The sequence below is a fragment of the Mesoplodon bidens genome (genome assembly GCF_964165515.1).
Source record: "Mesoplodon bidens genome assembly, chromosome: 11".
In the NCBI taxonomy this organism is placed as follows: domain Eukaryota; kingdom Metazoa; phylum Chordata; class Mammalia; order Artiodactyla; family Ziphiidae; genus Mesoplodon; species Mesoplodon bidens.
In genome coordinates, this window is record NC_138167.1 from 84,920,992 (window position 1) to 84,928,879 (window position 7,888).

Here is a 7,888-nt window from a genome sequence, read left to right on the forward strand (position 1 = left end):
GTCACCTCAGGGAGGTGGGAGACCCCGCCACTCGGATACATCACTGCAACTACATGGGCCACAATACCCAGGACACCACGAGCCATTTTCTGTGTTGTACTTACAATGTCCAGTCCTCATGCCTCAGCCTCCAAAGTGCATGGGGCATAACCCCCTGGTGCCATTAGCTGTGTTTGCTGGGCCTGTTGAAATTCTCCCCCCAGAGAAAAGAGCTGACAGAGGCAGGAGTTCAAAGTGACTACATGTTAGAAAGTGAGACACAAGGAGGGGCTTCTTCAGCAAGTGCTTTAAGGAACTGTAGATACAGGGGCTCAAGAAAGCAGGCGCTTTCTTCTTGATAAAAATAACTTGGGGGAAAGATAACTTTGGGAATTCTTTCCCCAGTGATTCACACATTCTGACATTCTTTGGCATTCTCACTATACAGTTTCTCTCTTTTTACTGTATTGCTTTTTTTTTCCAGAAAGAGAAAAATCGTACCGGAGGAAACCAGGCCAAGCTCAACAAGGCCAAGGAGTTTTCCCGCAAGAAATGATTCCATCTGTAACAAGGTCAGTTTCATGAGCTGTAGCTCACAGTCTGTAGGAAGGCAGTAAATCTCCTTTCATCTTTTTTGCCCAGTTTTCTAATTTACTCCCACTTATTTAAGCTCTTACTGGTTTCCTATGCATCACTCTTCCCAGAATTTCCCCAGGCAGATGTCCTAACCTGGTCAAAAGTCTTAATCTTACATTCTATGTCAACACCATAGGCCTCTTCAGGCAGTGTGGGTTGCCCTTGTCATTTTTTTCTTTCCTGTCTGTCGGTGAACTCACCTCACACGTCTGAAGAGGAAACACAAGAGGGATAGGGCTCTTTGCAGTTTGTCTCTAAATCCCAGCCCAAGTTTCTCTCAGGCTTCTTAATTTCTTTTGAGTCCTGGTGTGTGTGCCTGTTGGCCTGGCTGGTTCATCACCTGAAACCCAGGGCACTCCTCTCTCTTAGGAACTGTATACTCTTTCTAGACTTTGCCAGCTCCCCTCATCTATCCCTTATTTTCAAATTTCTCCCATTTATTAAATGCTGACAGCATGACAGGCAATTTGCTAAGCACTTTAATTCATTATTTTATCTCATCTGCAAAGAAGCTACAGTAGGGGTAGGTACAGTAATGATTCCTGGTTTACAGCTGAGAAAGCAGGTTGAGGGTGGTTAGAAGACCAGCCCGTGATTACAGGGCAGTCAGGATTTGATAACCAGGCCTACATGACAGAAAAGCCAGCATAATTTACTTACTTGATCTTGTGCCATGGGGGAGAAACTTCTATTACAAGATTCTAGGGAAGAAATACTGAGATCAGTATATTTTGTCCCCTACAAAACTGTGAAGGATACTTGAGCTACTGAAAGTGATTTAGGTGGGAGACTCAGGTTAGGTTAAGTTACGATGTATTATCGGCATTCTCACAATGTGGTGCTTCCCTCCTTTTCTTGGATTGCTTCCTTTCCTTGACTTCTCTCAAAGGCTGAGACTATCCTGGGCCGCATTAATCTCTCTGAAGGCAAATTACATGATTTTCTGGGGATCAGATTGTTAATGAATTCTGGCAGGGATGGTCTTGACAAATATGAAATTTAGAAAATTTAGAAAAATATGAAGTTTTATCTTTGGGATTCCCCATCTCCTATTTTTGTGTCCCTTTCCTCTTTAAAATAAACCCACTGACAAAGATTCTTTGCTTGACCAAACTTTGGTTAGGCTACTGAACCTTTTCCTAGGCTTATCTGTGCATTTCTTCGTAAAATCTAGTTTTAGCAGGAACCCTGATAAGTCAGTTTAACCAGAACCCCACACCCTCAATATCTGATCACCTTTGATATTTGATCAGGTACCTGATCCTCCAGCATCCCCCAGATGAGGTCTGATCACCTTGGCATGTCTTCAACAAGAATCCTGTTTGGTGGGTTTAGCCAGAACCTCTCTTACTTCTGATATTTCCTCTTAATAATTTTCCATTTGAGGCCCCCCACCCTGCTCCTTGGCTATAAATTCCCAGTTGCCCATACTGTATTCAGAGTTGAGCCCAGTCTCCCTCTCCTACTGTAAATTTCCATCGCAGAGGTCCTTATACCTATCATGATGGTCCAGAATCGTCTGCCTTACCATCTTTAACAAGCATCATTGAATTTTTTTCCTCTCACAGTTATGGTGCCATGACTTAGATAGGATCATATTCATCATTGGACCCCATAACTGTCATCCAGGACCCTAAGAGCGGACCTTTGTAGCTTTGTCTTCAGTCCTGACTGATTGATCAGGGATACATTGAAGAGTCTGACTCCTGAACCAGTGCTCCACACAGACGTCTGTTGAAGCTGGTAAAGACAGATTTTGATCCTTAGGGTTCTGAATGTACTCCAGAAGCTGAGTTAGAGTCCAGACAAAGATGCTGGGCTAGAGTCTGAGGTGTCTCTGTTTGTGAGAAGCTGAGTTAGAGTCCCAGGCTTCCTTGTTTGGAAGGGACCTGCTGAACTGGCAGTCTCTCCTTGCTGGCTTTCTTTCCTGAGTGGAGAGTATTCCCTGATTCTCTGGGCTGGAAGCCTTTCTTCTTGGCTCTCTGTGAGATCTCTCTGTTCTCTCTATTGGATCCTGCTTCTGCTATGGGAACTTCTCAGTCAATTGAAACCCCATTCTTGAAACTCTAACTGACTACCACCAGTTGCTCCACCAACTCTGTCTGCTTCTTTTCTTGTTGGCATGATTTTGCTGAGGATAATTTGGAACTTCATTGGCTTCTTTGGAAAACTTAAGACCTCCCCAAACTGGCTCCTCTAAGACCTGTGCCCTCCCATTGTGTTTGTTCCTCCTTCTTCCTCTTACTACGTTCATTGTTCTCTCCAGTTCCCTTGAACCCTTTTATAAGTCCCCTTTAAACCCCTACCTCCTCCATCCCTCTCTCCACCCTGCCAGACTTTTCCCTTCCCACTTAGCCCCTCATCTCCCTTGGATTTTAGGCTCTCTATCCTCCATCAGAAGCTTTCAAGGGACTCAGGGACCTCCAAAAGCACTTGAAGCTGAAAAGAGAAAAAAAGTTTATTTAGAAAGAGAGCTGGATGTTTTGTCCACTCAGATGTGCATTAGAGACATCCATATAGCAACTAGTTGTCTTCTTGGTCACTGGCCTAAAATTTAGTTCACAGCCTCCATCAGATTACATATCAGGGCAAGAGAAAAATTTAAAAGTCTCCTCCACTGATACTGGTAGACAGGTAACCTTAACTTGTCCCATTTGCTGGAAATACAATTCAGACAAAAATATAAAGTGGAGATGAGCCAGTGAGTTTGTGTTACTATGTTTTACTGACTCAACTAAAATTTTAGAATGAAGACTATAAGATCTCTGCATTTGCCTGAATATTTGTGTATGTTTGTATGTATATATGTTATATGTACATTGATATTTTTCTATTTCTGGATAGTATTATCAAATTAACTTATAAAGTATTTCAAAGGAATTTCTTTGAATTGACTTAGAGATAAATGAGCACTTACATAAATTTTTTCCTAAAACTCTCAAAAATATAGAAACCAACCCAAAGTTTTTTTTAAGTTTAGATAATCTGGGATATTCTTTGGTAAATAAAGGTAGTTTTAAAATTGTTGGTAGAACAAAACATGCATGTCTTCAGAGGTTTCAGCATTAAATATAATGTGGATATACAATTTTTTCCTACCTAGGTTTATGAGTCAAACAAGCTTATATTATCTCTACTAGATATTCAAGATTATAAAACTATAAACCCAACCTCAGAACAAAATGTACAATAAAAAGGAATTGCTTGATGCATGGCAAGCATGACAGTAAAAAAGAAAAAAAAGGAAAGAATCATGTTTAACTTTAGGTTTTCCACTTCTGTGATTTTTTTTTTTGATACTTTCCTGAATTGTTCACAAGAAAAATAAGATGATGGCTAGCTTTGTTTGATGTCTCATGAAATTTTCATGAGCAAGTCAAGCGTAATTTTAAGAATAAGTGAATTAAATAAATATAAGTGGGATAAAAGTTTATAAATAAACTTTTCAACAATAATTATGCTTTATAATATGCCTAGTTAAAAATAGTTGTAAAAATCTTTTTGATAACTTGAACTCTTAAAGCTATAATAAGTTAAGTTAAATGATGGAGTTCACTGAATGTCTAGATCATTTCCAAATCAGATAAAATATTGAGACATTAATTGCTAAACATGAGTTTAAGTATATCAACTTTCGACATCTTGTTTTTATACAGTACAGAGAAACTAAATATATTTGCATCTGTTAATAAACATCAGAAATTGTACTATGAAAAAGACATCCCTCTAGAAAATTGTGAATTTATACATTCATAAATTTGCTACAGAATGACAGTATGTGGCAGACAGTTCACAATTGCCTGCTTCCTAGTAGTCACTGAAATTTGGGTTAGTAATGGTTAAAAATTCTAATCAATATGTATAAATGAATCTATTAGAGATAATAAGGGCAAAGAAAAAAATTCTGTGTGCCGTAAAGTAAGATGTGTTTTTGATAAGGGAAGGTATGAAGTATGTGTTTTTGTTAAGGGAGAAAAAGAGTAACTTTGTCCTAAAGTAGAATGGCTGATTGTTTCAGAATTAGAAATAAGAAAGAGTAAGATAAAAACTGAATAAATATTTAAAAAAATTTTTAGAATGTTTATGGAAAAGAAACCTTGGAGAATGAATTTTTTTTTTTCGTGTGGCCAAAGCTGGCCAAGGTTGGATGGATTTATTTACTTTAAAAAAAAAAAAAACCTTAGCCTTAGTATTAATGGTGCATTGATGCAAAACTAGAACTTGATTTTCTCCCTGTGTTGCACTGACCAAGTTTTCTTAGATTATTGGTCTGCTCTTAAAAAGAAACTGTAAAAAAAAAAAAAAAAAAAAAAGATTTTCTTTACCTTTTAAGTAATCTGCCTGGGAAATCAAGATTTTGTGTCTTAAAATACTTTCCTGTGCTTCATATTGTCTTCATCAGGTCTTTGATTACCTAAGAAGCCTAAGTCTTCTCAATATTAAAAGAGCTAAGTGTTTTTTTTTTTTTTTTTTTACAACTATGTAACTTTCTGTATTTGCCCTTGAAATCTTTTGTCACTTTGGTCAAATGGATAATTAAGTATTGTTTCACAGTGACCTGTGATCCTACTTCGTCAAGTGTTCAAACCTGCTGACATTTTTGACAACTTTCCAAAATCAAATTCTAAATGGAGTCTTTTTGACTTCAAACTAACTGAGATTTCCCGGAAGCACTCCTAGAAAATCTCAAAGGATTTGTCTCTCACCTTGTAAAAGAAAGATATTAAGCTAATTAGGTTTATTTGGTGCATTAAGTTACATGGGAATCATTGTCAAATAAGAAGTGATGATTGGGCTTCCCTGGTGGTGCAGTGGTTTAGAATCCACCTGCCAATGCAAGGGACATGGGTTCCAGCCCTGGTCTGGGAAAATCCCGCGTAACTTGGAGCAACTAAGCCCATGCACCACAACTATTGAAGCCCACGCGCCTAGAGCCTGTGCTCTGCGACAAGAGAAGCCACTGCAATGAGAAGCCCATGCACCGCAACCAGGAGTAGCCCCAGCTCGCCACAGCTAAAGCAAGCCCGTGCGCAGCAATGAAGACCCAACACAGCCATAAATTAATTAATCAATTAATTAATTAAAAAAAAGAAGTGATGATAAATCTTCTTAGGTTATATGTGTATACATGTTGCTTGATTATAGATATTCCAGAAATCGTATGAAGTTCTTAAAAATTTGCAATACCTTTGTTTCCAGTTATTATGTTAAAATGTTATATGCCACGGAAGTAACTATTTTCCTTATCAAATGAACTCTCATAAGAACTTTAACCATGGCTGTTTTTAAGTTTTTTGCCATTCCCAGGAAGTTACTGTTTTACTTTGATTCTACTCTGAAAGCATTTACAATCAGCCACAGGTGAGAAGTCTCCATAATGGGATCACTTGAATAACTTTAAGACCACACCACTGGAATGAGTGAGCATTTCCAGAACTAATGAAGAAGCTGATGAATTCATAAAACTGCTAACCCAAGTTCAAGCAGAACAAGAATTAATTCATGGGACTGAATGAACTGATGAGGATGACTATACATTTTTTATGACTTTTTGTTTGAAACGTTGATGGCTCCTTAGTGTTTTGTTTTCCAGATTTAAGGAAATTCTTTTTCTCTTTTTTTTAAAGCTATCTATAACTTACAGAAATTTGGTAAATTATGCCTTTGTAAATAGAATTGAAGCATTTATCTTTTCTCCCTACCTAATCCAGAAGTAACTCTTAGTATTCTTATTTTCATGACAATATAGTCATTTGCATAAGTTCAGTGAGAATCTGTTCTCCTTGTAACAGAACACAATTGGAAAAATTGGTTATATTTCTAAGGATTTGACTGGAATGCCATATTTAAGAATGATGTGCATCAAATCAGATATGACCAGACAGTATTAAGGAACTAAGGTTGACTTTCAGGAGGCAACGCTTACAAAAGCCCCCTTGGAAAAGCCAGTGTGTTCCTGGCTTTTAGGTTTCCCTGCTTTACAGATGAGTAAGGAAGGTCACTTTTGGCAGAGGACCTCAGGATATTTGGGGGACACTGAGAAGAGAGGAATTCACCTGAATTAGTAGGCATTGCAGGCAAATTTGGTAGTGAATTCTTGGCTTGGCTTCTTAGCCTTGAGAAGCTTTTGAAAGCCCAATCTGGTATTCCTTTTGAAAAATTCCAGCAAAGCGAACTCAGAAAAAGGGCCTATGCAAGCTTTTGCTGTGCTTGTATAAATAGGCCAAGTTTAATGAGACCAGACGTACTTCGCAAATAAATTAGTCTTACTTTGATTATCTTTGATAGAAGTGGGGGTGACTGTAGGAAGAATTTTGTTTGTTTCAACGGACAACTATAGTGCAGAACCCTTGTGGGCTCTGTCTTGCACATTTTGCTAGAACTTACTAAATCCTGAATTCTAGTTTCTTCCAATATCCAGCTACAACTCTCCAAATGTTTCCAATTTTTCTCCCTTCTGATTTGGAACTAAAACTGCCCTTCTCCTGAAAGCCTGTGAGGTGAAGCTGGAGGACTTGACATAAACTTAAAAAAAAATGACCACAACGGATCGTGTATGGGCAACCTTCATGCCTCCTACTGTATGAACCATTCAGAAAGTTCACTAGAAAAAAAAAAAGAAAAGGGACTTCCCTGGCAGTCCAGTGTTTACGACTCCAGCTTCCACTGAAGGAGGCGTGGGTTTGATCCCTAGTCAGGGAACTAGAAACCCAAATGCCACGAGGCCAAAAAACAAAAAAAGAAAGAAAATGTTCACTGGAACACCTGGTGCCATCACCCAAGGCATTCAAACTGCAAACCAGGAAAATTCTTCAGAGGGCCACTTCCATCTTCACTCCATCTGATAAAGATGCTTCAAGCTCAAGCCTAAAAATCTTGACTGGCTATCCTCAGAAATTAGTTTTTTAACTATTAATTTTTGATTTTCTTTTATTTTCACAAAGCTCCCCTTATTAAATGCCTGACTGTTAGCACCATCCAACAAATACCTTCTACTACCAAGTCCTAAAAGATGAGTCAGCTGGTCCTTAATGAACAAAAGGTGACTGAAAGAGAAAATGGACTTACATTATTCAGAGGAAAGAAGAATGTCTCTTCTTTCTTTGAACAAAAGGGGTATTGGCAAAGGTTGCTTACTTGACGAACCTTAGTCAGGCTCCTGGACCTTCTCTTAGGCTTATCTGTGCACTTCCTTGTAAAATCTAGTTTTAGCAGGAACCCTGATAAATCAGTTTACCATAGCCCCACACCTTTGATATCTGATCACCCTTGA